The sequence below is a fragment of the Ambystoma mexicanum genome, chromosome 3q, assembly GCF_040938575.1.
Source record: "Ambystoma mexicanum isolate Mex_15411 chromosome 3q, UKY_AmexF1_1, whole genome shotgun sequence".
Lineage (NCBI taxonomy): Eukaryota > Metazoa > Chordata > Amphibia > Caudata > Ambystomatidae > Ambystoma > Ambystoma mexicanum.
In genome coordinates, this window is record NC_090926.1 from 1136173486 (window position 1) to 1136200963 (window position 27478).

The following is a 27478-nucleotide window of genomic DNA, read 5'->3' on the forward strand; positions in this document are numbered from 1 at the left end:
ATTAGGAAACTTCTGCGCAGCGAGCTAGACGAGGGAGAATTGAAAATCACGGCACTGGAGGCAGCCCCGATAGACACCCCAAAGAGAGAAGAAGATCTTAGAACTTTGAGGGAGAACTGCAATGAGGCATGGAACAGGCTATCAAAATTCGAGTTTATTACTAGAACCAATAGGACACACGCCGAGGCAGACAAACCCGGCCGACTGTTAGCTCGGCTTTGCAAAAAAGAACACGCCAGACATATAACCACAGTATTGAAAGACAAACTCAATGAAACTCAAAACACTCAACAGGGTGTCAATGACACCTTTAAGAATTTCTACGAACAATTATATTCCCATGCGGACCAGATCCCCCGAGATCAAATACAGGACACTTTAGATGAGATATGCTTACCCAAATTAACCCCTGCACATTCTGAGGCTTTAGATGGGGACATCACACCCGATGACATTACGGAAGCAATTAGATCCCTGGCGACGTGTAAGACCCCGGGCAGTGATGGGTTGCCCCCAGAGTTTTACAAGGCATTTGAACCCTCCTTGACGCCACTATTGCTTGAAGTCTTCCGAGAATCCTATGAATGTGGGACCCTCCCCATTAGCATGAGAGAAACTTTGGTGGTCCCCATACTTAAACCCGACAAACCCACAGATAGGTGCGACTCTTACCGCCCGATTGCGATGATAAATTATGATGTTAAAATACTTATGACAATCCTAGCCAACCGACTAGCCAGGGTAATTGGAGACTTAGTACGGTTTTGTACCCGGTCGTAATACAACCATGAATCTGCGTAGGCTCCAACATATAATAACCCATACCGACACAAGCAAAGAATGCTATGCACTACTGTCCTTAGATGCTATTAAAGCATTTGATTCAATATATTGGGAGTGGCTAGTGGTGGTCCTGGAGCGGTTTGGTTTCGGTCAGGGGTTTATTAGATGGATCAAAATACTGTACAATGAACCGAGGGCACGAGTAAAATCTGGAAGATATGTATCAGAGTCGTGGGACATCCGCAGAGGTACCAGGCAAGGGTGCCCACTCTCACCCATGCTGTATATACTGGGCCTGGAACCCATCGCTCTCTTTTTTAGGCAGCAATTCTTCGATGCAGGCATTCGGGTTGGAGGGGTAGACCACATCATCTCCTTATATGCCGATGACGTGCTGATATATGTCAATAATCCCCTTCTCAATGTACCAACAATGCTGGACGTTTTAGACAATTACGCCAAGGTCTTGGGCATAAAATTCAGCAGAGCCAAGTCCTGCTTGTTCCCGCTCGCGGGACTGAAGGGAAAGGCCACTACGGAACTTCCTCTGGTGGGCATAACCTGGCAGACCACTTCATTCCGATACCTTGGGATTCAGATTCTACACACCCCAGAACTAATGCACGATCATAACACTAGAGCGAAGATCCCAGCGCTACGTAAGTCCATGGGGTTCTGGTCTAAGCTGCCTTTATCCATGATGGGCAGGGCCTCCATAGCCAAATTGATTGTCCTCCCCAGGTTCCTGTATGTGTTCCAAAATGTGCCCTTCTATATTACTAAACCTTTCTTCCGTTTGCTGGATACAATAATCCGTGATTTCCTATGGGGGAGGTGCAGGCACCGGGTGGCCCTGTCCACATTAGTCTTACCATACAAATCGGGTGGGATCCAACTGCCTAATTTAGAGAAATACTACCTGGCCGCCCAGTTGGGCTTTGTATCAAAATGGTTAGCAGACAAGGTCACTTCAGAGACCCCTCTGTTGCAGTCCATGATCTCCCCGTTACGCTTAAAGGAATTGATCGAATTGATCTGGGGCCCTCAGACCCTGATAAGCAACCCACCCTTCCTGGTGACCCTGGATAGGAAAATATGGTACAGGACCTCAGTGATTATGAAACTAAAGCAAACATATTCCCCGGAAATGCCACTGCTCTCGGGGTTGAATAAGACTGGTACCGATCTAAATAGTGCCAGGCCCTGGGAGGGAAAAGGAATCTACACGTGGGGAGACCTGTATGAAGGGGGGACCTTTCGGGAGTTCTCTGAGTTACAGGCGGAGTATGATATTCCCTCCAGTCAATACCTATGGTATAGGAAGATTAGACTGTTTGCCCGAACGAATTGGAAAAATTGGCCAGAGGAACCAGACATGAACCCCTTTATAACGCTGCTTTACAGTATGGGAGAGGGTGGTAGAGTGGTGTCCCAAATATATGGCCATCTAAGTGATACACCTAACCCCGGAAGCGCAGAACTACTGACCACATGGGACACTGATATAGGGCGGGAACTAACAGATAGCGAATGGGACAGGGCACTGTCATTCTCTGGAGAGGTCACTAGAAATCACCGATTTCGACTGATCCAGATCAACGTGTTATACCGCACCTATCTGACCCCGAGTAGATTGGCCAAATTCAACAACAATGTGCCGCCAAACTGCACTTGGTGCGGAGCTGATAACGCAGACTTAATCCACATGCTATGGACCTGCCCCAAGACCCAGACTTTCTGGTCCAAAATAAAACAAATGTGCGAGGAAGCGGGTCACACTAGGTACGAATGGACCCCACATGAGTGTCTCCTGGGAACCTATCCTAGGTTAGCTAAACTCAAACATTCAGTCAAACTAATGGATTTGGCATGCATAATGGCGAAAAGGACTATGGCTATGTCATGGAAAAAACCTGCAGGTCCGATTTTCACAGTGTGGCGTAAAGAACTTGAGAAATGGGCGAACGCCGAAACAAAGGCTTGGGAAGAGAGCATAACCAGGTCTACTGAAGACTCGAGTATGGCGCTGGTTGCATGGAAAGATACCATGACAAAACTGTTCCACTCCCCTGATGATAAACCTCCTTGAATAACCCGCAGGAAGCACACCCGACCACTGCGGAAAAAAGACACCAGCTTCAATAGGTCCATCGTGAGACACAATGACCCCCTGGTCTGGTCCGTGTCCCCCCCCCCTTCCCACGACAGGAGCATCCGCTCTATCGGTCACCAGTGAAACTGTACTTGGATTGACATCGGAGACAGTTACTGTTCATTGTTGTTTGTACTTTTGTTTAACATGTTGATGTATAAGTATGCAGACTTGTTTATTGATACTGAAGCTGGCACCAGAAAGAGGTGCAGTGTTTGCAAATATAACAAAATGCCAATAAACAAATTTTAAAATAAAATTCAGTGAAATGGATCACAGTTTAAGCCAAAATATCTAATAGTACACCCATGCAGAAACAGGCGGAGACTGACCTCAAGCAACATAACTGCACCAAGAGAGACCCTCGATACATCCCTCTTGAGGGGGACCTCGATTACCCAAGTCACCTGTGATTATATACAAAAAAATACAACACAAGCAAGACACTTGGTTTTCGTCATCGGCACAAATTTGATACCGCAGTGTTTGAAAGGAAAAAACAGCTGAATAAATTAAAAAAGAGAATGCAAAAAAGGCCTTCCCCGAAAAAACCCTGGATGATCTCAAAAATGGTGCACTAAGCTATAAAAACTGCTTAAAACAAAATAAGTATATCATAATCCAGAAGGACGCTGAGCACATGTTACAGCTTGTAGCTGCCAAAAATTCTGGAGAGATGTGGAAAATCCTTAATTCCATAGAGGCACCCCAACAATCCCTCCCCGCAAACCCTATTCCAGCGGGAGACTGGATCATTCACTTCAGTGACCTTTTCTACAAAAAAAAACAGAAGCCAGCATCAATAGACGACACGTGCCACCGCATCCCTGGTCTTTCGAAACAAGCAGGGAAGACATTTTGGACCTGATTAAATCTTCAAGCACCTCCAGAGCTGGAGGCCCGGAGGGCCTAACAAACATGACTCTGAAGAAAAACCCTGAAGAATGTCCATATTTCATGTTCGACTTGTTTGAACTAATAAAACTACAGAAGAAATTACTGGCTTCCTGGAGGTCCTCGATTATTTTAAGAAGGGCGATATGTCGCTACCAGGAATCTACAGACCCATCGCCCTCCTTGACGTTATTGGCTAAATATTTGCGGCCCTAGTTTTGAAGCCCTTAACCTGCTGGTTTAAGGAAGCCAAACTTTGAGAGCCATGGCAGTCTGGCTTCAGGAAGGGCGTTGGATCATCTCTGAAAATTGTTTCTCATAAACCTGCTGAAAATCTATACAAAAGAACAGCAAGAAACTGTACCTGGCATCAGTGGACTTATCGAAGGCCTTTCACTACTCCGTAAACCACCAAACATTGTGGAACAAATTAGACACATGGGACTGCCCCAGAGATACCTTGGAAGCAATTAGGAGTCTCCACACAACTACAGTCCGTATAAGATTGAACAAATCCGGGGACCTAACTGATGCAATTTCCAATACAACCGGCCTAAAACAAGGCTGCCAATTAGCACCTGCAATCTTTTTTTTTTTTTTAACTTTTCTTTATTGGCAAGAAGTAGTAGCTGGCACAGTACAGGTTACAACAACAACACACATTACATATTTAAAACGAATGATAAGGGACAGATTTAACCGGAGGCCACACATGATCCTGATAGAGGTTGATAACAATAAAGGCATTATCGTGCAGTATGATCCGTCCACGGATCTGGAGATGGGGGAGATGATAGGAGCTCCAGGTCCACCTTACGGTTCAAATAGCTACAAAACTCTGTCCATATGTGTTTAGGTCGAGCAATACTAGGCAACATGTTAATGTAGTCTTCTTCACAAGACTGTGTCCAGGTGAGGGCATTCAGCCACATTTCTAGGGTAGGGGGGGATCTACGCTTCCAACATTGCAGGATGCATTTTTTGGAAACAATCGCTGCCACATTCAGAAACCTAGCCTCCCGTTTTGCCTCTGTTCCCTCCCACACCCCGAACAGAAGAGACAGGGGGTCAGGGCAAACAGAAAACCCCACAATCTCGGAGAGAGTCTCAAGCACCGCATCCCAGAAGGGGGCCAGTGCCCCACAGGACCAGAACATGTGAGCATGGTCCGCATCGCTAGATCTACATATTTGACAGGGGTGGGATTGATCCAGAGCAAACTTCCCAATCACATAGGGAGTGTAGTACAGGCGATTGAGTAGCTTGTATTGAACACATCTAACTCTGGAATTAAGAGAAAACTTGCGTGTATGCATGCACATTTTGGTCCACATATCAACCGTGATGTCTAACCCCAGATCACGGCTCCAAGCATCTCGAACAGTGTGGGGGGGGGGGTTCAACAGCTCGCGCCATTAAAATTTTATACAGGGAGGACACAATGCCCTTACCACCAGCGGAATTGGCAATGTAGCAGACCTCGGGGGACTCAAAGGGTTTGTCCGGATACGAAGGCCACATGTCTTGGACTGCCGCCCTAAGTCAGACGTATTGCAGCAACTCCAGCGAGGACTTGGAGTGCCCCGGTTTCCAGGTATCAGGGGTGATAAATTTCCCATCGGGGAACAGGTCGGAGAATGATCTGTATCCCAGGTCCAACCAGTGACGCATAAGGAGCCTATCCTGTGTGGGGGTGAGGCCAGGGAACGACCAGAGGGGAAGCAATTTATAATACGGGGGGGAGCCAGAACCAGGCATCAGAATCTGCCGCCACGCCCTTATGGTGGAGGCCACTGGGTCAGCAGGGGCCTCCGAGCGATACGAGTGAAAAAGGATCAAGGACATGACATTCACCTCCTCGGTCGCCAGGATTTCAAGCTTAACATGCGGGGGGGGGGGGTCCTGGTGATGGTACCAATATGTAGCATGCTGAGCCTGAGCGGCTATCCAATACTGGGCGAGATCAGGTGCACTAAAGCCACCCCTCTCATAAGGTAGGGTCATATGTTGCCACTTTCTGCGCACGCCACCAGAGTGCCACAAAAAACGGGCACATCCCGCGTGCAGGTCCGCAAAATACTGTTTCCCGGGCCAAAGTGGGACGTTAGCGAATATGTATAGGATCTTCGGGACTATAATCATTTTTATTAGGGACAGGCTCCCTGATAGTGAGAGGGGGAGGTTCCGCCACCTTTCCATCCTGGCATCGGCATATTGCGCTGCAGCCCCGTAGTTATCGGACAGTAAGGAGGATTTTGAGTGGGACACCTGAACCCCCAGGTATTTGATGCCCTCAGGCACCCCTTTGAGAGGAAATTCGCATGCAGGTTGGGAAGTTGCGGATGTGAGAGGAAAGATTTCTGATTTAGTGTAATTTATGGTGAAGCCCGAGAATGTGCCAATTTTGATAATTTTGCGCATGATCGGGTCAAGGTGAACTGAGGGGTCTCTAATGTATAAAAGCACGTCATCGGCATACAGTGATATAATTTCGGGGGTATCCAGCAGGCGAATCCCTTTGCGCACGTGGTTGTTTCGCACACTATCCGCCATGGTCTCGATGGCCAATCGCGAATAACAAGGGAGAAAACGGGCGCCCCTGCCGCGTCCCCCTATGGAGGGAAAAGGGAGCCGACAGGTGGGAGTTAACCAGGACCCTAGCCACGGGGTCAGTGTATAATAGTTTAATGCAGGACATCATGTATGGGCCGATCCCCATCTTCTCCAGCACTGCCCAAAGGTATTGCCACGAGACCATGTCGAACGCCTTTTGGGCATCCAGCGTCACAGCGTTGGTATGAGGGTCAATTCTAGAGATAAGGTTAAACAGTCGCCGAATGTTTAATGCCGTGGAATGGGCAGGGACAAAACCACTCTGGTCTGGGTGAATTAGGTATTTCATGATGGGGAGGAACCTATTTGCTATGATTTTGGGAAAGATTTTGGTATCGGTGTTGATGAGGGACAGAGGTCTATATTAACCACAATCATCCAGGGGCTTACCCGGCTTGGGAAGCACAGTGATGACAGCCTCGCGGAGGGACCGGGGCAGGGTAGAAAAACACAGCGACTCCTCCCAAACCTCGTGAAGACGTGGAGCAAGGAGGGCAACATGTTCCTGATAGAACTCGGCGGTTAGGCCGTCTGGGCCGGGGGCTTTACCCTTAGGGAGGGCCGAAATTACAGCGGTGATCTCGTCAAGGGTGAAGGGAGAATCTAATTGTTCTTTGGTGGCTAGGGAAATAAGGGACATTGGGATGCGGTCTAGGAGGTCGTCCAGGTCCTGTGGGCTATGCTCTGGTTGCTGGGTGTAAAGGGTAGAATAAAAGTCTGCGAAGGACCCAAGAATGGGGTGGTCAGACCAGTGCCTCACTCCATCATTGTCGATGATACTATCAATCCGAGCCCTGCCTCCCTCAGCACGGGCGAGGCATGCAAGGGTACGGCCCGGCCGCTCTCCCTCACCATACTTCTGAGCCGCAACGGGTCGGGCAAGGTATTTAATCTCGCTGAGGGCAAAGGACTCGACCGCATCTAGTTCAGTTCTGATCTTGCAAGCTTGGATGGAGAGGGGGTGGTCGCATACTCGCGCTCCAGCTCCTTGAGTCTGGACTCGGAACGGCGCAGAGAGTTTCTAATGTCCTTCAGGACCCCAGCCTCCCTAGAAATACACATGCCCCTGATGAAAACCTCAAAGGCCTCCCAGCTCACCCCATCCGTAGTGTCGTGACGTTTGTTATTATCAAAAAACGAGGAGATATCTGCGAGGATGTCAGCCTTGAAGACAATGTCATGCAGTGCATCTGACTTAAACCGCCAGTTGGAGTGCTGGGGAAGGGCCGGGTGTAAGGCGATGTCTAGAGTGAGCGGGGAGTGATCGGATAATGTGCACGGCAGAATCTGTGCGGTAAGCGTTTTGCCCATGAGCCCCGCAGAGAAAAGGAAAAGATCAATCCTGGAGTGGCTGTCATGGACAGAGAAGTAAAATGTGAACTCTTTCGACAATGGGTGGAGTACTCTCCAGGCATCTACCAGTCCGGCAGTGAGCATGTGTGCATGGAGGCGACGAGCGGCTCTGGACAGTGTTCCAGGCGCAACACCGGATCTGTCCAAGTCGGTGTCCAGGATGAGATTCATGTACCCCCCCAGATAACAGGAACATATCCTAGGAGGATGTCAAGGATGTGGTCAATAAAATCGGGTGCATCAATGCATGGGGCATATGTGTTGACCAGGAGGCCTTCAGTATTAGCAAGGAAACAGTGGAGGATCACATATCTGCCCTGGCCATCAATATGGCTGGTGCGAAGGGAAAATTCCAAGGACTTGTGAATCAAGGTGAGGACACCTCTGGACTGTGAGGAGAACACTGTATAGTATTTATTGGAGCCCCATGCAGGGGCAAAAGAGGACGAGAGATGAGCGAGAGCGTGGGTTTCTTGCAAGAGAAGTATTTTGACCCCGTGCCTCTGGACATAAGATGTGATCCTGCGTGCCTTCGTGAAGTTGCTGAGCCCTCTAATATTCCAAGACATTAGCCTAATAGCCATTCAGTAGCCCTTCAGGGAGGATCCCAGTAATGTGTGACAAAGTATGTTGAACAAGTGACATCCACCAATACAGCGGCCCGTTGCATCGTACCAAAAGCTACCACTGCCTAACCATTTTTGCCATAGTAACCCCAAACTACGCCCACCCCCTCCCTCACTGCCTCCCCAAACACAGCAGTGCCCAAAAGCCCATCCAAAATTCCAAGGCACTTGTGCCAAACCCAACGGGGCAAGGCCAGCCCCCACACCCAACAGGGGCGCAACCAGTGAACATAACAAGCCAAACTCGGCGTTGCAACTGCAGCGGGGGTCGCTGCTGACGTGAGCCCGATTACAGCGGTTGAACAGTGGACTGCGCAAAATATCGTGCAGCGGTAACTATGATAGGTTGTAGAGGGAGCACCATGGTAGAGTACAATAAGCAGAGGGTATTGAAATAGAGGATCCCAGACAAGGTGCAGTATCCAACAGATCACACACTAGTGACCCATGTTGCGCTTCATGAGACTTCACAGCGAGTTACGACCATCGATGAATGCACAAAAGAAAGGATACATGAGATTACAAGGAAAATGCAAATGACAAGCGTGGCAATGACACCATAAATGATTCAGGTAATGGGTGCAGGGCAGGCCGACTCAACCCTCATCCACAGGGTCGTCCGCCGGACCATGGATAGGAATATGGGACTCAATAAATTTCACCGCCTCTTCAGGGACTGTGAAAAAGTACAGTTTATTACGGTGGGTGAGCTTCAGCCTTGCAGGGAACAACATGGCGCATTCCACTTTCCTTTCTCTAAGCAATTTCTTCACACCATTAAATTGTCTGCGCTCCATTTGGACATTGACCGAGAAGTCGGGAAAGATACTAATAGTCTGAGACTCAAATTTCAGTTCCACTTTTTCGCGGGCTAGACGTAGGATGTGGTCTCTATCCCTGAAGCTGAGAACCTTGGCTATAATTGGTCTGGGGAAGTCGCCCGGCTTGGGGCGCGGGGCCAGTGAACGATGGGTGCGCTCAATAGTGAAGAACGGGGAGAGTTGAGGATCCCCCAGGAGATCTCTCAGAAGGGTCTCGACTGCGAGTTCCATCTTGCCCTTGAGGGCCGCCTCCGGAGCCCCACAATGCGTATATTGTTCCTACGGGATCTGGACTCTAAATCATCGCACTTCGCTTTGACCTGCTTCATATCACGCACCAGGTTGGAGACCGTGCTCTGGAGCACATGTACTTCATCCTCAGTGGCCCCAATCCTGGTCTCGGCCTCGACCAGCCTAGCGCCATGTTGGTCCAGTTTGGTGCGTAATGAGGCTACATTTGCATTTATGTCATCCAATTTTTCATGAAATGACGCAAAGTTTTTGGCCATAGATTCCATGAGTGTCGTGAGGTCCGGCTGTGGAGAACATGAGGATACATCTGGGTCGTCTTGTGGGAGGGCAGCCCCACCCTGATTCTGTTTAGCAAGTGATTTAGCAAACTTGTCCATCGCTCCAGCCTTGCTAGCCCCACGAGCCTTGCCAAACATATTTGAAGGCACACTTAGAACAGCAGGACAAGTATTGCAGCAGGTATGCTCCAGGGCACCGGGCCCACTCTGGGGGGCAGGCAAAGTGTCCCAAGCGGGAGTATATCCCGGGAGGAAAAGTGACAGGCGGCGCTCGCCCCCGAGCCAGGTGAGTACAGGCAGCTAGAGCCAGCAATAAGGGGCAGCACAGTCAGAGGGCACCTAGCGAACAGCAAGTAGTTGCACAGTGTGGGGAGAGGAGGGTGGTGAAGCACCCAGAGTCGCACCAGCGCAATGCAAGTGGTCGGGGATAAGCCGGCTAGAGGCGGCGCAGAGCCAGGAGGGCCTCAGGGCACTAGTGCAGCAGTAATGGACAGCGCAATCCAGGGTCGCAGTTGAAGGGTTCCGGTGGTTAGATGCGCAGTCCAGGGAATGGTAGCCCACAGGAGAGGAGCAGCGCCACCCCGGACCGCCAGTGGGGCCGCCCAGTCACGTTAGCGTAGTTGTTTAAGGGCCTGTACGCCCGTGGCCACTTAACACGTGGAGAGTCCACTGTGCCCGTAGAGTTGATATATCTGGAGATTATGGGCACAGTGCATGGCAGTCCCAGGCCCCCAACCCCTCACCTGCAGATGTAGTGTCCAGGTCTCCGTCTCTGCAGGGGTCCCAGCCGACCCCGGCCGCCAGACGCCAAGGCGTTGGGTGTGTAGGCAGGTCGCAGGTCAGGCGGTGTATGGGCCAGCGCCGCGGCCCCAGCCTGAAAGGACAGGCGGGGGGAAGGGCGCAGTTGCAGGGGCCACGTCGCCTCCGGGGCAGAAGGACCAGCAAGCAGCCCCTCCAGGGGCGTGCACTCCAGCGGAGGGATCGCCTGGTGGGTCCGGGACAGAGACAGCAGTGCGGGGGGGCGCTCCAGCAGCCCCCGCGGTGTGGCGTCCGAGGATCTGGCGGTTGCGGGAGGCGATGCTGACCCCACACCGGCACCCCTCCAGTGGCGGGCCGAGGGGACGGACCGTGCGTGCCAGCGGCAGGCAGTGGCGCACCCGGCCACAAGGGGAGCGGGGCAAGGAGGAGGCACCGGCCCAGAGAATTGAAGCAACCACTAACGGCTAAAGTGTGTAAAGAAAGTGCTGTATCTTGATTTTATGTTTACTTCTATTTTTATTATCTTCTTTTATTATCATTTCTTTAACTTTTGATCTTTTCTTTTCTGTTTTATTTTTTTCTTGTCTTAAATAGCTGAAATGTTTCAATTAGAAACTGTACACTAATCAAAAATAAAAAAACCTTTATTTACATCGAAACAAAGCCGTGACAACATGCAAGCGTTCAAGTCTCGCTCCTCTCAACATACCATTTAGAAACAATAGCAGGAATCGCAGAGTCTGCCTACAGTGTTTACAGTGAAGGGGGTGCTGCAGTGTGTTCAGTGAAGCAATGAAGGGGACGTGTCCTGAAAACAGGAGCCTGCTGAGGAAGGTGGGCGCTGCCACCTATCTGTGCGTGGAGTTTGTTCACCTGCTTGTAAGGAAGTGTGTCACCGGTCTAAAAGTGACATTGGGCCTCATTACACCCTGGCGGTAGCCGTGCCCTTTTTAATGGCACAGCTGCCGCGGATAATTATTTTTTACCGGAGCACAGAAAAGGGCCATAACCGGGTCATGCCGACCTTGGCGGACCCGGTAATTGCCCTTTTCTGGGCTCTGGTAAAAATTAATCCCCAATCCCATTTGAGCCCTATTAATGACGCCCCTGTTAATGACGGGCCCGTTGTTAGCGTCCTGGTCTGCTAGCTGGTCCCAGTAAGGACGCCTGTTCTGGCCAGGTGTCCTGAGCGGGACCCGCAGCAGACCTTGTAATGAGGCGGCCCGGAATGAACGGTGCCGGTCCCTTACCGGCACCGTTCATTCCGCAGCCGCCAGGGTCCTAATGAGGCCTTTTGTGTTTTATTTTTCATTGGCGCAGATTTATAAGGGACACTTCTCTGTCAGTGTTTACACCTTGCCTGAGGTTTTGTCCTGTTCGAAGGTCTTCTATGTGAGTGTGGTCTTTCTTTGCGTGCTGTGGTCTGATGTGCTAGCCTGGAAGCAGTGTTCAGCAACAGTGTTTATCCAGCTGATTACCGTCGGAGTTTAAGCCTACTACCCTGCTGTACCACAGATCTGAATTGAGTCCCAAGGAGAACTGTACGAACTCAAACTGTGTGCAGCAGAGCATTTGGTGATTTGGCAGAAGGCTTTGTAAGGATAATTATTTAAACTGGACAACCACTACTTAGGTAACAAACTTGTATGTCATGTTTTAGTTATCGCATAATATTGGCATAAGAACTTTAAGATAAGTGCTTGCATTGACATTTAACCGTGCACATTCGGGAGTGCTGAGGGTGAGTGCTGTCTCGCTGTGTTGCTGGAGGTGACAATTGCTGGACACACTTTTCTACAAACATCTAGGCTGGTACAACAGCATACTACGAGTATACCTGCACCTGATTGGAGCTCCAGCACAACATTTATTAATTCCATTGGCTAATCCAATAAATCCTGCCTTAGTGTACCAGAAGACCATGGGCCTCATTACGACCAAGGCGGTAAGGGGTTTACGCCAGCGTTAACAGCGCCGACCCTTACCGCCTGAGTACGAGGTCCCTTAGCGCCATGGCGGATGTAACACCTGCTTTTAGCAGGTGTTAAAATCCATGGCGCTAAGGGACCATGGAGTTAATTACGCCACCGTAATTAACGCCTTCCCCACTCCCATTATGCCCTATGGGGCAAAAATGGGAATGGGGAAGGGTAAATGGGGATTGGGGACTTACCGCCCCGCCAAGGTCGGAATGGGGCGGTAATTCCGCCAACCACCATGGCGGAATTGCAACCTTAGCGCCATGGACCATGGTGCTAATAGCACCATGGTCCTCCGCCAAGGTCGTAATGAGGGCCCATAACTACTACAGGTCACGTGCATTAAGGAGTGCCGAAGGCGAGTGCTGTCTCGCTGTCTGGCTGCGGCAGTGGGCAGCATATCCCCATGTGTGTCCCTGTTTTCTTGGACAATTCTCAGTAAGCTGGGCTGTGCACCTACGGTGAGTCACAATCATGCCAGAAGTGATTTTGGACATTCTAGCATCGTTGGTATCGAGTGATCTACTTTTCTTGCCTTGCTTATAGCGAAAGTCCTTTCAGCTATTGGCATAGATACCATATACAGCGTCTTTGTCAGCTGAGACACGAAACATGTAGCGCGATGTATGCGATAGAGTCGGATATAGCAGAAGTGATGAGTGGCAGCGGTCTGCTGAAAGCACAGAAGAAGGAACCTTCTGCTCCTTCTGCTATTATGTTAATTGAGGGAGTAGAATCCATATACTCTGGGAAAGTTGACCACTATTCATTTAGACATCCTCGTTTATGTTATCCCCCTCGCACGTTCCCCATTCCCCCTTCCCATGCACTTGCGCAATCTTAATGACACCTAGCCTAGTCAGATCGTTGTCTCTGTCTTCCCTCTGTTCCCCCTCACTTGCCTCGTCGCGCTTTGAAACACTTGTGTATAGGCGCGTTATAATTGCCATATCATATCATATCATATGTTCCCCTAGAGTGATTTAAGGCTCCAGTTGGCCGCACTAACATACCAACAACGAAGCTTCACACAGTTAAAAACACACACATCACACAATTCTTTTCAGTGCATGAGGGAAAGGAAAAATAACACCTAAACCCTTTAGAAGTCTAACTCTCTGAAAGACTAGCTTGCCTGTGTACGAAGATGGTAGAAGATGTGATCAACAGTATTAGTACTGAAAGTGTCAGTGGAGAGCTCTTATTGGCCCAACAAGAAGAAAGTGTAACCAATATTAAGGAAGAGTGCACCTCAGAAAATGACATGATCAAAGACCTTACAGACATCTAAATTAGGTTGTAGTCTAAAACAATTATCTTCTCAGCCCATGGTGTGGGCAGACTGAATGGTGATCTGGATGAAATGCTGCCCTCTGCGCCTAGTACCACGGCAGATATTGAATTGTATACTGAGATGGAGCCGTCTGCCATAATTGATCCATTTGAGATTTCTGATAGCTGGCTAACTGTTGAGGGTGGTGTTGCATATGAGTTGCGGCAGAAGCGTTGGAGACGTATATTCGGCGAGACAGTGTCTCTTCGACCCCTTTAGTTATGGTATTCTCGGTGTTGGAACAAATGTTACTTTAATTGCAAATTACTGCGGTACAATAGAGGCCACACTGGTGCGGCATTGTGTATTATTAGATAAGATATTGCACAAAGGATCAAATAGTGGACACAGGTCAAATGATGCAGTAATAGCTCATGAAAATATTATTATCATGAGTGAGGAAAATTAGGCTTGTAATTTTATTAGCATTCGCTTTGTCCATGAAAATGAATGATAGGCCGATTAACGATAAGGTGCTTGAGAATCAGAATGTGAATGGCAATAGGACCGGACCAACAATTGTGGCACAAGCAGAGCTTATTATGAATAATAAAGCTAGACCTAAAAGGAAAAATAAAAAGGCCCAGAAGAAGCCATTGTCACAAGCAATCATGTATAGAGAACAAACAACTGGTAACAAGCATCAACTTGTACAGGGACGAACTTGCGTTGATCTTACACTCACTGATGATGGTCGATATGATCTTCTACCTGTCGTGAGTGATGAGAAGAATGTGGGTAAATGCAAGAAGAACAAAAACAATACGCCAAATAAGAAAGCAGAGAGCATAAATACTACAATTCAAACTCCCAGATTGACACAAAAGGACACAGATATAAGAAGAATGCTAAGGGATGATAAACAACTGCAGACTGTACCATATGTGAGACCTTCTAGGAGAAAAAGGCTAGCCAGATCTCCTAGTGTAGCAGAGGTTGTAACAGAAGATTTTGAAGGTTTAGAGAGATTGTTCAATGCAGTGGGCAAAAACACCAATACCTCAGCCACACAAACTTATATTGACACTAGTGGTGTGACCTCACACAGTATAGTTATAGGGCACATCTCACATACAGTAGAAGGTACCCTAGGAAAGCCGACTGAGCTGGAGTCACACTATTCTGCTTTGAATATATCATGTGCTTCAGTTATTGATCAGCATCCGCTTATAAATAGGTCTAATCTATCATGGATACTACATAGAGTAATAGTCACCCGTGATGATATAGAACTTGTCTATATTGCTGAAAGGATAGGCACTATCAGCTCTAATGCAGTATTCATTTCAGACAAATTCCTGGAATTTGTCTTCTGACATGAGACAGCCCTATTTAAAAAGAGCTATAAATGTGAGATTGTGAAAATTGCGAAAGACAAATACAGTAGGCAAAGCAATGCCCCGATTACAAATCAACAATCTATGCAGAAAGGTGGACCCAGCTGGTACTAGAAATGGAGTAGCCGAAGCTACAGAACGATCTGTGTCTAGTATTATGCATTACCCTATTGATGCAGGGAACAGTGAGGGATATTGGCAATGGTTATCGAAGTCCTTCCAAATGTATTTTAATAAAATCCCCTAATGATAGGTTATTATTGTGCTCATGGAACACCTGGGGACATTCCCACTTCTCTGAAGCCGGTTGACTGTGTGAATGTTGTAAGGTGTTTGGCATAGTATTATTACAAGAAACTTGGTCCACTGACCCATTAGAATTTAATGGATATGTCACTATCCCTTCATCAGCTCGCAAAGGGCCTAGAGGTCTCCCCAGTGGCGGGCTAGAAATTGCTGTGAAAAACAAATTGGGACTTCAAAGAATTGATGTTGGATATAAGCATGTGTTGGTGGGAAGACTGGACAACTGGTGTTGTATTATGGGTTGTCAATGTTTATGACCCTCCAGGGAAGAGTCAACATACATCCGTGCTTGGTGTAATGAAGGACATGTTGGAATCCTTACGGCCTAAAGATGGCATAGTAATTGTGGGGGACTTTAATGCATGTATACCAACAGAGGATGGGATCACTGAAGAACTAGATACTCTTGCTCTGATCCTACTGTGCAATATAATTACATGGGGCTCGCATAGGCATCGCAGTTGTTTAAATATGCCTTAGGAGACTAAACAGGCTATTTCTTGCAGATCCTGGTTAGGCTACGCCGAAGATAGTGTTTGTGGACTACACACAGAAGAGTCTACAAAATAAATTAAATGCCCTGGGTAGCTCTGCCTCCATTAATGGACTGCAGGTTAATGTGGGCAAGACGAAAATTATAAACAAAGAAAAATAGAGTGTGTCCACTCTATTAAGACTGGTGCTCTCAGTTTGCCCTAAAAGAAGTGATTGTACGCTTTCGCACTGTTAGTTCTGTATATACGTAGAAATTCAAAATATACTGTATCATTTTCTCAAAAGAAATTTTATTTCACATCTTCTGATGTTTCTTTGCTCCTGAATATTTTACTTCATATTCAATGAGGACAAGCATAAAAATACTGGTTTGAATATTTATTACATTTGCACAAAGTGCACGGGCAAAGAAAAATTATTACAGATGGACACTCAATAGTAATCATGTGGAGGAAGTTAACAGATACAAATATCTGGGGATCATTGTGGATGCACATTTGTCTTGGAAAGCCCACTGGGAACATATGAGAGATCCAGTGAATATACAGATGGGGCTGCTGAGCCAGTACATTGGTAACCACGGGGAGTGCACTATTGCAACCATACTTAGTATCTACCTGCCCAAAATCAGACCCCTATTGCTGCAAGGGGTAGAGGTATGGGGGCTAAATTCGTCAAATGGCTCTTGATTTTGGAAGGCAACTTGGTAACAAGAATGCTGCATTTGCCAAAATGTCTACCCATTGAATTTGTGTACCTTGAGTGTAATTTGTTAAGCAGTGATATGCAGATGTTTATTAAATTGCCATTATTAGCTAAGAGAATATTTGCTCTTAACACTGAAGCACTTTTATATAGGGTATAAGTGTCTTACAAGAATGGAAATAGGCCATTGCGTAAAAGCTGTATTGAATGGATATATAAGAATTCTATACAATGGATGACTGTTGCTGAGACTGTGATTCACATTATGGTGTGTGAGAAGGTTACATCTAAACTAAAAAAAGAACTGAAAGAAGTTAATAGAGAGCAGCTATGGGAGAAATTGCCGACTAAGAAAAATAGTAAAGAATACATAGACTGTTGGTTAGTAAGGCCTGATTTGCCCGGGTATTTACGAGTATATCCGGAGGTTGGTATTGTGCAGCATTATATGAAGATTACATTTAATGCCACGCCCACTTATGAAATTATTGGGGCCCGAGTTGAAATATCTCTACATGAACAGCTCTATAGACTATGCAGAAGCAATGTAATAGAAACTATTAAGCTTGTAGCTGTTTCGTGAAAATTACTTCATTAAATATATGAATGATCTACATGGAATCAATATCATGGATGCATGGAATGATTTTATGAATGGGGATGATTTTAATCTTATGTATTATGGTGTGAAATTTTAGTGTAATTTATTTAAGAATGTAGAGGATTTGATAAAATGAAATGAGAAGTATGTGAAGCAATATGCGTTATTATTCCTTTATGAAGTGTTTTTTATGAATTAATTGATTTTTGTCGAGATGATTATAGAATGTATTATGTGCAATATTTGTATAAAGTCATTATTTGATTATATGTACAATGAAAAATAAAAAAGAACTAAAAAAGAAACAATAGCTTAAGTACTCCAAACTCATCATCAATGATATCAGAACATAATATCAGTTTACAAAACCTACTGGGAACGGGGACAGGTTAGTGGGTTTGGCTACATATGTAGTCCATAGGTGTTAGTTCCATATACACCTCGGGGGTCCCTTCCCCAGGTTCAAGGCAACAAAGTTCACACAAAAAAGAGGTCTTGAGGCTCTGTCCGCAAGACAGAATTTGCAGTTCCTCAAATCTCAGGGTTCCCCTCCCCAGAATATCGATGTAGCAACTTGCTTGGTTTATTTCACAGTAGCTTTGACTTTCAACATCTAGGGCTCACTGGTCTAGATGTAGTTGTCAGACCACGCGATCCACCCATAACAGGTTGCGCAACCAGGAACCCAAACTTGTTTCTCTTTTCTTTGTCAGCCTTTTGGTTCTGTGTGCACTTTCACACCCTCTTGGTTTCTCTTGATTAACCTTTTGGATTTGCCACAACGAGTTACATACTACTTGTCAGTCTTTGGTCTAAAATTCACTTTGTGGTGGTCTTTCTCATGTGCCACCTTTCTATTGTATTTTCTATCCTATTTCTTTCACACTTGCGCTCTTTTTATTAAGTTGCTTACAAATGGGCACTTTCCCTTTTAGCTGTCATCCGTTGTTAGCTTTGCCCATAAGGTTTTATTCAGCTCTGTAGGTATTAAGCTTACTTAAGCTCAGCTTCAAGGTTTTCATTCAGATCGATATACAATATACTTGATTGAATTTCACTCTGTTCAGCTTTCATTAAACAGCAATATGCATATATGCATCATTCAGTTCGGAAATTAATAACCGTAAAATAGCCTTGGTTCAAAGTTTCATTCAGTACGGTATTCAATAAGCACATGCAGCACTTAACGTGTAGCCTGATAGGAGCGCCCCGGAGCTGAATGACTTTCTCCTGACACTCACCGGTCCTGGTGTTCCTCTTCTGGTCCTCTGCTTCTCCTCCTCTGCTTCTCTGGACGGCAGATCGTCCTCGGCGACCCCTGCTCGCATTCAGGAGGAGGTCCTCCACACGCTGAGGCTCTGTTGTTCCAGCACGGACGGCGTCCCTTCTTTCGTTGATCACAGCATCAGCTGCTCTCACTCTCCAATGCAGAGGCTCCCACCTGTGTCTGCTCAACTGCCTGACTTACCCTTGCTTCCACAGGTGTCTCAGATACCAGCCGGCGTCCTGGATTTCTCTCAGGTTCCACCATGGCTGCCTCCTCACGACACAGGTCCCCTGCTGGTCTCTGCCACCCATGCCTCCCTGTTGCTCTCTCTGCTGTTTCACAGGTCTCCCTTTATACACCTGCAACCATTTGACAGGTTGCAGGAATGGGCTTATAATTAGACTTGCCTGACCATAGTTAAAGGGACATGCCTGACCCTCACAACCTTCTGCAGGCATCTTCCTCATCCCAGTACCAAAGTGGTAAAATGAGGTTTGAGTGTTCCTTACTCATAGTCGCCTCTTCCTCGTCTCAGTACTTTCAGACATTAAATGTGGGAAAATGAGGGGAGCTGGTCTATAGTCGCCTATAAAGGCAGGGGTGGGTTAGGTTGACTTTAAATAGGAAAGGGGGAAACCACATCTCACCTTCTTTACCGTTAAACCCTCACTTCTTCACCCCCTTTCTGGTATTTTTAAATTGGCAATATCTCCTGGTGTGTTCTTGGTCAGTGGGACAGGGGTAGCAATAACCCATAACTGCCTCTGGGATAGAGAGTTCCTCCTGAAATCGGAGTACAGAATACTGCTTCATCCCCAATACTCCTGGAGCCTCTACCCAGGTGATCCTCACTCGCTTATCCACTTGCAGGGTCAAAATCCAAAAGCGATCAACTTTCCCTGGCCACCTGAGAAGAGGACCCAAGGTGGATAGATGTGGGGACACCCTCAGGTTTCTCAGAGTTGGCACATTTGCTAACCAACCTTGGACACTTGGCAGGTTATCAAGATATTAGCCAGAAGTAGAGTAGGTGGAGAGGCCCATGGAACATTCTTCCTTCAATTAAAAGTTACCATGCCTCATTCTCAAGCCATGAGACCAGGCAATCCCTTTGTACTTGGCTTTGTGTGGCGTCTCGTGTCTATGTGTGTGTGTAGGGAGTATTGCAGGTGTCTTATCAGTTTGTGCTTCTAATGAATGGCCAGTGCTCCCCAATTATGGCTCAGGTGCGATGGGGCTGTATATGAAATTGAATTACTGTCTATTTATTAAGGTTTTAGCTAATATTGTGTGCGTAGTGTTTTCTGTTACCACTAAGGACACTCTTGGGCCATGCTTCCCAGATTCATTTGGCTTAATGTTGTACTGCACCTGGCTAACAAAGGTTGTTTGTGCCCAGGGGTAGGCTGAGAACCTAAAGAAGCACTGGAAATAATGTTCAATTGGCCCCATATTATACATTTTTAGCAAGCCTAATAGGTCACCACACAAAAGAGACGCAGGATGCAAAGGCCTACAAGGAAATCTCCAGAGTTCCCTACAGGCCAGCCCACCCCGTTTGTGCCCTCCTGAAACTTTTAATCAATCTGGGAGTATACTGCTTGCGTCTTGGGAATTGCTATCTCGAGCCTCCATTTCGCCATTCCAATCCTCCCTTATTTCACTTTAACCTTGGAACTAGTTGCTAGTCACTGTTGGAGCTCTGCATGGATATGCATTTCTGTGGATTCAGCCTTTTGAGGCCTGTGCTCATTCAGAGATGGCCAGCAGAAATACAAAGAAATAAACGCAAGGTAACAAGGAAGAAAATGTCCAGCAGTAACTACATCTTGACAGAATCCACCAAGAGCCTAGAGAACATTCCACCTCATCTGAAATTATTCAGCTCATCATCTGTCTTTTTTCACCTCTCACCTGATTCCTGGGGTACAAGCAGCAGCCAATGCAAAGTGGTTGCAGTTCATGCGTTACAAACTGCTTCAACTGGCAAATGCAAACGAAAAGGGACTCAACGCATGTGTGAAGAGCTATGGGCCCTACGATTAATAACCCTCCAAAATCATTTAATTTTGGACCTTATGACGGAATGGAGGGAGGGGTGTGCCATTGGATAGGAAGCATGTGCTGTACCGCAATTCACGATAATGATGCTGCAAATGGAACAATCACAGACGCAGTAGAGGAAATAAGAACTATACATGAGAGAATGACAAAAGAAACGCAAGACATTTCATCTGCAACTTGGTAGGATTAATTATTCAACTGGGCACCCAACTGGCTTGTAGCAGCATTTAAGATACTTGTCCCTGTGCTCGTCGTGATCCTCATTACCACTTGCATTGTTCGTCTGATCATCCATTGGTGTACCACCAGCATAACAACAGTTACATAATGGCATTACAGAAAATTAAGGTCGAGGAGGTATTAGGTGAGGATCATCCCGGTATGAATGAAAGAGAGAATGCAGTAGGAATAATTTTCATAGCACCCCAACCAGACTTGGAAATTACGAAGCATTATGGGGAGAGTGTTCACCTGATGGAACAAAGATACTTATTTTTGGGGAAGATTTGGGTGGATATAAGGAGGATGGGGACATCAGGGTAGCAGGGGTGTGGGTGCGCCAGGAAAAGGGAGAAGGGATGAGAGGGGCAGAAATGCTGATCGAAAGATCAAAAGGGGAATGTGCTAAAGGTGCTAATTCAAGGGGCGCTGTTAAGCAGCCAGTGCATGCCGACATGAGTCTCTGCTGCTCTTCCGGGATTGCTACATCCTTAAGTAAATACCCTGTTTTTAGCTTGGATCCTTTTGTGTCTCCGCAATGAAAAGACTGTGGAACGTTCCTGCTATATTCTCCAGAAGAGCCAGTGAAAAATCGGTGAAGCTGAGCCCATAGACGGACTCTATAAAGCGCTCTGAGGCCTCCCGCCATCTTGATGTGGTGGGGGAAGCGTGTCAGCAGCACCGGCAGAGGAGATGTGCCTGGACCCAGCGCTGAAATGCAGTGGTCAGCAAACAAATTGGCGCAGCGAAGGAAGAGGAGGTAACCTGGCGGAAGATACAACACCTGTACACTACGTTACTATACGCGTCCACAGGTTCAGTGGCGAGCCAGGCTGCTGCTGCTTTGTTGGAGGCTTCATGAGGTTACATGCTTAGGATACTCGCTGCGATCTGCTTGGATAAGCTTATCACCACGGACCTCAGGACACAACTGACCCAACCGGGCGCCACATGACATAGCCCACAACGAGGCACACTCGAGGATCAAGGTTTGTTTGTTTGTTTGTTTTTATTATTTGTAAGGCGCACCTCACCCGTGGGTAGCAGGGCGCAAGCAACAAGAGGAGTGTACAGCTTAGGTTACAGAATACGCAGTAGATGATCCAAATGGGTTACAGTGTTGGGAGCATCGAACATTTGGGTCAAGACAACAAGTATAATTAACAAGTGAATATACATAATTTACAATTTATTGATAAATCTAAGCATAAAGGTGAGAAGATATGGGATTTATACACAATTTACAATGGGTGGCGCAGTGGATGTGGTTAAATATCTTATTGGGTATCGTGTTCCTTGATCCAGTGGATGGTATTGGATCTGAATTGAGGGTAGGGAAGGTCTTCCCTTAGCGGTGGTGGTAAGGAATTCCAAAATTGTGCTGCTTTAACAGGAAAGCTATTCCCTCCAGCCATAGTACGTTTGAATCTTGGGACGGTGAGGAGATTTGAGTTAGCCCTTCTAGGGGGGCGGCAGGAAGTCAGTCTGGTAAATCTTGTTATTAAATACTATGGGGCCGCTTGGTGAAAGCATTTATGGGTCAAGGAGACCGATTTAAGGAAGATTTTGTATTTTGTAGAGAGCCAGTTATGCGATCTTCTCGTCTCTGAGATGTGTGGTTTCCTCGGGAGGCTTAGGGCTGCTCTTAAGGCATTGTTCTGTAGGATTTGAATTTTGTTTGTAATGTATTTATTGCTGCCTATGTAAAGCGCTTTGCAGTAATCCAACTTGGATAGGATCAATGTTCTGGTTTTAGTTATGCAGTTGTTTGGTGAGAGGAATGGTTTAAATTCTCTAATGAGTTTACAGGTATACGATGTAGCGGAAGCCATGGCATTGACTTGTTTTTTGAATGTGAGTGTAGAGTCTAAATAAAATGCTAAGGTTTTGACCTCCTTAGCTACGGTAATGATGTTATTGTCTATGACAAAAGAGGAATAGTTTTGGCCCAATTTGTTGAGGTTAGGTGTAGTGCCTAAGATGAGGAGTTCAGTCTTGTCATCATTCAGGCATAGACCATGAGAGGCCATCCATGCCTGGATGATGAGGTACACATGATTTACAAAGGCCAAATCCTTGTCGTAATCCCCCGTCAACGGGTTGAGGATCTGGGTATCATCGGCATAGTTCGTGTAGGTGATACCCAGGCCATCTAGATCGTCGAAAAGGGGCTTTGTAAAAATGTTATACAGTGTAGGGCATACGCAAGAACCCTGTGGCACAGCTGCTGATGGTGAAAAGACTTGCATTATGTGGTTATTAAGGAAGGACTGGATCCATTCAGTTGCCTCCTGGGAGAAGTGTGCTGCCGACTGTAAGTGTGTGCAGAGGATCTCATGGTTGACTAGGTCAAATGCGGCTGAGTGATCGAGGAGTAACAGAAGTGCTGTCTTGCCCTCGTCTCTCAGCTCATCTCTCTGTGCCTTTAGATCTATAAGCGCAGTCTCAGTCCCGTGTTGAGGGGTGAAGCCTGACTGACGTACTCCTAGAAGGTGGTTAAGTTCGAGGTAGTGTTGAATTTGTTGGTATGCTATTTTGTCAAGGATTTTAAGGAGAAATGGCACTGTAGTGATGGGACGGTAGTTCGTGGGGATGGCAGGATTTAGATTAGGTTTTTTTAAGGAGTGGGAGGACCCAGGATTGTTTCAGGTTGTTAGGTATGATGCCGGTTGTGAAGGATGCATTCACATAAATCCTCCCTAAATACCCAACACCCATGCCTCCTTCAATCCCCAACACCCATGCCCTCACACCTCACTCAATCCCTTACAACCATGCCCTCCCACCTCCCTCAATCCCTAAGACCCAGGCCCTCCCACTTCCCTCAATCCCCAACTCCCATGCCCTCGCACCTCCCCAATGTTATCTTGGAGTCAGGTAAAAAAAAAAATCATGGATTTTCTCTTGGCCAGAAGGTGCCTTTGGTGTGTGAGTGGTGGGCGCAACGACCTTCAACAGGGCCTCCCTGCATGTGGCCTTCTGTGGGAGTAACAGAGGCTGAGCTACAAGAATCCAGACCACACATGTGCTGCATCACGTAGAGTAGAGCCCTCTGCATATTTTCCTGGCCAGGTGAGAGTGCCTCAGTAAGCTCCTGCACCGTCTGGCCCACCACAGTATTCGCCACTGTAGCTTTAGATTGGTGTAGGTGTTGACAAGCCATTTCCCCTAGCTAGTCTCCTTGTGGCCCCTTGCACGGCAACCCACATTTCCTGTGTGTGCTGCAGGTGGAGCTCTATGAGCTTTTTCACCCTCTCCTGCCGCTGCTCCATTCTTGTGAGCCTCTCCCAGATGGCAGATAAGGCATCACTGGGTAGGCAGCAGGTGGGCGAACAGGTCTGAAGCATCATCAGCATCATCATTCTGTGTGAGTGACTGCAGGATACCAGCAACAGGGGACTGGAGAAGACTGATCACAGGAGAACCAAGGCCCGGAGGTGGTGGCCTGGAAGAAGGCAGGTCAACTCCAGCTCCACCCCTGGCCGATGAGAAAGAGCCAATGCTGGAGACCGATAAAAGGTGCCTGGTGGCAGTAGCTGTCAGTGGTAATCCTGCATGACTTGACCCAGGCACACTGCTGGCATTTGAGGTGAGGGATGGTCCAACCAAAGGGCATTGCTGCGGTTGCAGCTCAGGTAGTGATGGGTGCAGCAACATATGTGGGGGCAGACAGCTTGATGGGAGTGCCAGTAGAGGTAGCAGCTGCTTCTGAGTACACTTTTGATTGAGCTTTTTGGGCTGGTGTCTTGCGGCAAGTGCTAGTTGTCTGGAGTGAACGGGTGGCAGAATAGTTGCTTGGGATTGCACAGTCTACTGCTGCGTTGATGGGCACGGCATGTGGAGGCGCTACATCACTGCCACTGGTACCTTCAGCCTGACGGTCTTGTGTGCTTGTAATTAAGGGAAAGACCTAGATTCAGTTGTCATGTATCCTGTGGCAGGTACATGCACAGTACACAGGGAATGGACAGCGGCCTGGGTCCAGCTACATATGTGGGTCTCATGCCGGTCTTGTGCACAGTGCACTGTGCTGTGGTGTGGGTTACCTAGGCACCTTCAACATTACTTTGCTGGTCTATTACTGATAAAGGGTGCATGTGTGTCATTGTCCTGGTGTAATGGCTAGGGTGAGTCTCATGGGCTGTTGGCATAGGCGGATACTGTCCTAGGACTACATTTGTGTAGGGTGCCTGTCCAGCCCTATGTGTCCTGCCATGCTTGTGATAGTACTCTGACTCATGGGGTGGATATCTTTTTTGATGCTGTATGGCACATGCATTGGCTCATGTGTGGGGGCCTGGTAATATCAATCATCTGACATTGTGGTTCATGTGGCATGACCAGGGGTATTTCTGGGTTGCTGGTCATGTCATTGTACTTTTCTGCCTGTCAAGGATGCATGAGGTGACTAGTCTGTTGATGTGTACAGTCATCACATTTATTTTCATTCTTACCCACAAGGTTCAATTTCCAGGTGTACACATGGAATGGCTCATCATACATACTCCTGCAGAATTGTTGACGGCAAGCAAGGGATTCAACATCAACATCAACATTGTCACCTGTGTGTTAGCCACATGCACTGCCTTCAGATTTCTCAGCTCCCATGCTGTGCTTTGGTACTCGCCTGATTCTGGTTGGCTTCCAGCTCGCGCCTCTGCTGTTCCAATTCCATCTATCCCTTCCATATGAAGGATGCTTGCCACTCTCTCCTCTCAGGGACTCTCCGCTGTTGGCAGTCACCTCATTGTGATGAGTGGCGAGGAGACTGCGGACCTGTCTCTTGAGGTCATTCCACCTCTTCCTACAATATTCCACGTTTCGCTGCACGGTGGCCACTTTCACTGTCTTGTGCATCATGCTCCCGCATATTGTTCTCTTGTGGCGAACAGATGTTTAGCTCTGATTTGCCCCAAACAGATCATCAGCATTGGCCACCACCTCATCTGTCAATACCTCCAGCTCTGCCTCACTCAATTTGGGTTTGCGGACCCTTAATTCTGGCATCCTCGTCTTGCCCTTCCTCCGATCATGTTTTCACGAAGTTTGGTAGCTGGATGGCAAAGGGAAATGGTGGATTGAAGATGGATCTCGTATGCTTTCTGAAGCTGACACTCATTCTATCTGTTGAATCCTTTCATAATACTTGCCATGAATCTCACAGCCCCACTGTACATCTTGGCCAAGAAAGCAAGACTACTTTGCTGAATGCAACTTGGTAGTATGCATGCATTGAAAGTCTCTCCGACTGCTGGGTCTGTGCCCATATTCTGCGCGACTCAGAATCAGGTTTTCCTGTGGCTCTAGCTCCCTTTAACTGGGGAGATATCTGGAGTGAACTGAGGCTGGTTATAAGATCCTATTGCCATAAACCATAATCAGGTCATTATTCACAAATGTGTTTTTCAGGTTATCTGAATTGTCCTCCTACTGTTAAGCTGCAGAAGAAACCTATCACAATCTGTGTTTGGCCCCCTGCTTTGGACCTTCTCTGCTACACTAATCAAGGTTCCCTGTTTACGGGCAAGAGCAGGTGCAAATATTCTCTATGCACCAGCACTAGTGTTGCTAACAAAATGTCCCTTTCTGTTTTGATAAAGTATTCTCATTCCATTGTTAACTCTGGTTATGCCGCCAATCCTGGGAGCTGTTTTATCTCTGGGATTTCAGCCTAGAGCTGGTTACAAAGAGATTAGATAGGGAGATGTTACATGGGAGGGATATGCATTGCCCTAACCTACAGTGACTTCCAAGAAGGAAAATGAACTTTAATTGAAGGCATGGGCTACATAACGCCAGGATTAGGCATTACTTTATTCTGTGATAACAACCTGTAGTTGTCCCTGGTGAAGGGGAGAGTAGCAAATGACATCTCAATGTCCTTTTCACTGATCACTCATCAGAACCAAACTTCCTTGGACCGTATTCTGGCCTGGAAACCAGGAGTCTGTGCTCTTTTGTGGTCTGAAAGCTGTACACTTATCTCAAATTATGAATTACATTTGAAAGTCTGTGGCTATATTACACAAGGAAAATACTTGCAATGAATGGTCTCTATTTCTTGATGACCAGTTTGATTGGCTCGTTAGAAGCCTCCACAATTCATTTTTGATGATATTTGGTGACCTTTTAGAAATGTATTGCATATATTTGCTGATCAAATGTGAATTTAAATGTTTGCAGAAGAAAGCTATTAATACCATGAACGTTCATGGAAAGCTTTCCTTAATGAAGATCTGAGAAGAGCTGTATGAGAAGGACGCTTGTCTTCTTGAACTGTAAACTCAAAGGGGCCTTTGTTCAATTGAGCCGTAACATGAATGCAAGGCGTAAAAGCTTTGAGTAAGGCTTCAGTGCCTTGCAGTCATGCAATGGCTTATTTCCAAACATGTGTATGGTGAGATGCTGTGTGGAACGCAATTTGCTGTTCTGATGCTCCCTTCCTCTCTGCCATTTTCATGCCGGGGCAAATGCTGGAGATACCTGTGGGGTCCGCCTGGTTCATGAAGCAGGCAGAGCTCATAGGGATCCATTGTACAAGCTCCCTGAGCGTGTGCAATTACCCGGCGTGCTTGTGTGATGGGGAGGGTTTCATTGTAATTGTCAGCGGCGGTTGCCATGCGAGCAACGAAAAGTAAACG

The 27478-nt window shown here is 47.0% G+C and overlaps 1 protein-coding gene across 2 annotated transcripts in view; it reads right to left on the minus strand.

Moving 5' to 3' along the window:
* Positions 1–27478, minus strand: part of LOC138447681 (adhesion G protein-coupled receptor E1-like) — a 927425-nt gene that overhangs the window by 662457 nt on the left and 237490 nt on the right. The window lies entirely within an intron of this gene.